Here is a 3,956-nt window from a genome sequence, read left to right as displayed (position 1 = left end):
CATTATACTGCAGTTTACTTTCATTAAAAATAACAGTGACTATACTGTTAAGTTTCTACAAATACCTAGCGCTGACTGACCAGCTTTTTGCCTCAGTCAGTTGAGTGAGTTCGCGTCTTGCGACTTATCTCACCAGTAACGTTACATAATTTCATAGCGCACGTGCAGAAATTATTAAGAACCATATACACAGATTGATTGCTCACAAAACGAAGTTTGAAATAGCCGCGTTCCTCCACCAAAATGTAACAACAATGAGTTTTACATAGTAATTAACTCAAATGATATATAGGGAATTTGAATAATTAATCAAGAATTTGATTAATATATATCTCAGATGACAGTTACATTTAATTTTATTGATTATGAAAAATAGCTCAATTGCCAATACCAATACTAATCACAGGGCACTGTAATTTACTCATTAATATGTCAATATTACATTCTTCATATCAATTATTGTGATATCTCTTACTGTAAATTATTGCAGATCAAACCGTGGTATGTCCAGCACACCACTATAGACCTATCAATTTTCAATAAAGTTATCACGCCTTATAATTCAAGGAAAAGTATTCTCTGGCCATGAAAATATTATCCTATCCTTATGATAAATTTAGTTTCTAAATTTAGAGCTTGTAGCTAAAGATCAGACACATCTCAGTGACTCGTAATGTGAGTGGGGTGGAGTCCAAAGCCAATCATTTTATATATGAGTTTTTAATAATTCAACTAGTAATACATCAAACTACAAATCACACAGAGTAAATATGCGTACGAAAATACAGACAATAAACATTTACAAGACATAACGGAATCCAAATAAAAGAGAGAGAGAGAGAGAGAGAGCGAGAGAGAGAGAGAAGTGTAGAAAGCGAGAGAGATCACAGAATGAGCTCAGGTATGAAAATCAGTCAGTAAACCTTAGTGGAACCAACAACAAATCAGATCATAATAACACTTTAAACCAGCATTTAAATCTCCATAGAGAAAGTGATACTTGCAGAAGTGTCCCATGTGAGTGTGACGTGAGATCGGCGTCGAGCTTGTGAGCTTTGCGCGTTGAAACAGCCATGTGCCATGAAACGGAGGCCATGTGACGCGCGTGCACGCTGCGCTTGGCGTGAGCGTGGAGCATGTGGTCCTTTGTTCTGTCCTCGCGCGGTATTTGAAAGGTTCAACAAACATTGTTCCAGAATTCGTCTTCCTTGCGTGGGAGAGGTGAATAGTTTAATAAACTTAGTAAAGAAAAGAAAAGAAAACGAACGAAACGAAAGCTTCCAAAGGAGCCATTAAAATGGCTTTTTCTCTCAGCCCCTGTGCTGAGGGGGTTCGCGCTATGAGCGCGGCCTACGGCCGCGCGGAAGCAACGTTGGAGAGCAGCGTGTCCGAGAACGGAGAAGAGAAAAAAAAAGCAAGAAGAGCCAAGACAGCACGGCACGGCAAACCACAGCAGCATCCTGGTACAGATAATAGGGAGAGAGAGAGAGAAAGGGGAGAAAGAAACAAACAAGGCCTGTCTTTGGTTGGACAGGACAGTCTCTTTGCTTCGTGGGCGGCGACTGGGTTTAGCTCGCCCTCGCCCATGTTTTGCCACATCTTGCTGCTGGCATGACGCTTGCCTCAGTGTTGTGTCAGTGGCTCTGGTGCTGCGTGGTGCAGCACATGCTGCGTCATGGAAATATATTGGCAGTATCCCCCTTTTGCTCCGTGGCATTACACGCCCTGGCATTGTGATGTCAGACGGTGCACAACCCACAATATTGTTCTGTGCACGCAGCATGGTTTGTGTATCATGCAGTGGTCTGGGGCTTTGGTTGTCAGTGACTGTAGACTGGTTGCCAGGGTGGATGGAGGGGTCTGAGAGGTGGTAAAACAAAGTCATTATCAAGGTTTCAGAAGCCCGCATGTCCGCTATGTTGGTCTGTGCAGACAACGGAGCCTGCGTAAGCGATTCTGAGGTAGGCAGTTTAGCTAGTAAAGTTCTTGTGCTGTGTGTAATCACTTCAACCTTGAATGTGGGTGGGTGGGTTGGGAGTGACCACAGAATGTTGTTTAGTGTGCCAGTTTTGGCAAGGGTGTCAGTGTGATCTTTAAAGTCCTCGTCTAGACTTGGTAACTTTGAGTGTCCTTTTCCTTCTTCCAGTACACGATCACATTGTGTGTTTTTGTGATGTTATCACATTGCTGGAACAGGTGTTGGTGTTTGACATGCTTGTTTGCAAGTGTGAGTCCGAGTTCCACACATTCAGGTGAGGATTGGAAGAAACCCAGCGTGTGGTGTAAGGTTTGACCACCTTGCAGGTTGAGTCGAACAGCGACCCCTTTGGTGTAAGCTGGTACCACCGTACCCTGTTTGTTGACTAAGGTACAGAGGCTTGAACTTGGGCCTGTTGTTAGGGCGTTGTACTCATGGCTGGCTGCTGGGGTTCCCGTGACCTCTGTGACCTGACCGTCTGGCTCTGTGGGAGTTCCCGTGACCTCTGCGACCTGACAGTCTGGCTCTAGCAACCTGTGTGGCTGGAGAGAAAGAGGTTCTCGCACTTGAGCAAAGTCTTTTAGCTGTTTGAAGTTCAGAAAAGGGTCAAAGTGTTCTAGCAGGTCTTTGTCGATGAGCAATGTATGAGTGTTCATTGGTGGGACATACATGGGATGTATTAGACTCATCGGAATGAATGTCAGGTGAATGGAAACAACCTGTTCAAACTGGATGTCATCCTGTCTGTACACCTGTACATTCAGTTCATAAGTTTGAGGTGTAAGAGTTCGATCTTGTCTCTTAGCTTCAAATTGGAGTCTTTTGGAAAGGTAAGATGAGATCACCGTCAGGTTTAATCCTGTGTCGATCAGGTCTTCCCTGTTGACTCCTTTTTGACCCACCCCCTTTTTGACAGGGCTGCCCAGGAATGTTGGCATCAGGGCAGGTGGGACGATCGGTGGTTGGTGGTCTTGTGTAGCTCGCTGCGAAGGCAGGTAGTCGAAACAGCATTTTCTGGTACCTTGTGTTTGTGGTACCTGGCGTGAGGACCTGTGCTGTCTCGTTCAGGGTGTGCAGGTGTTGACTGTGGAGCTTGGGTGTTGCTGTCACCTTGTGCTGTGACAGTTAGCTCTGTGGTCTGTAGATGACGGGCAGTGTTCTGGGTGCTTGACTCATCTTCCTTGTGAGTTTTCATGTGAAGAAGCACTTTCAGCACCCTCAGGATCTCTGCTGTCTCAGACGTGGCTGCACTGTGTTGCCCTCTGCTGGCTTGGAACGGTATTGACTCTCTGTAAAAATGTCTGTGACTGTGGTGTTGTAGGGCGCCATCTAGGGTTAACTCCAAGCAGTGCTCAGAGACAGAGACTTTGGGGTATTTCACAGTCTTTTCACAAATCGTCTTTTGCTTGGTGCAAGCTTTGTGGGCTAAGTTCCGTAACTCTTGTGTAGTTCTGTTACGGGGACACGCTGGGACTCTGAGATGAAAACTCCAACTGGCATGTAGGTTTGGGAGGAACAGAGTTTTTAAGTTGAAATCCTGTTCCATACCTGGTTCGTTGCATGCTCCGAAGTAGGTGTTTCGTAGCTGACTACAGAAAGTCTGTGGGTTTTCAAATCGGCCCTGTTTGAGGTCCATAGCAATAAGGAGCCCATGATCTGAGTTTGGATCAGAGAATTCAAGAATCAAAGTCTGTAGCAGTTGCTGGTAGTACGCTTTGACAGTCTCTGGTTGACGATCCAGAAAGCAATGCACATCACGGCTGGCCTGTGATTTTTAACAGGTACAATGTGTTCACATCTGTCACGTTGGCGACAGTTTGCAAATGAAAGTCAATGGCTTGTAAAGAAGCATGAACATCATGTCCTCCTGCAGGATCTGGAATGAATGTAGAGATGCTTCTGGCTAGCTTGTGAGTTCTCTGTGAGCAGTGCAGGGTTTGGTGACATGCGTTCTCTGGAAGGTACTCTTCCCTCCGTT

This window comes from Carassius auratus, chromosome 30 (genome assembly GCF_003368295.1).
Source record: "Carassius auratus strain Wakin chromosome 30, ASM336829v1, whole genome shotgun sequence".
In the NCBI taxonomy this organism is placed as follows: domain Eukaryota; kingdom Metazoa; phylum Chordata; class Actinopteri; order Cypriniformes; family Cyprinidae; genus Carassius; species Carassius auratus.
Note: the sequence above shows the minus strand (reverse complement) of the source record.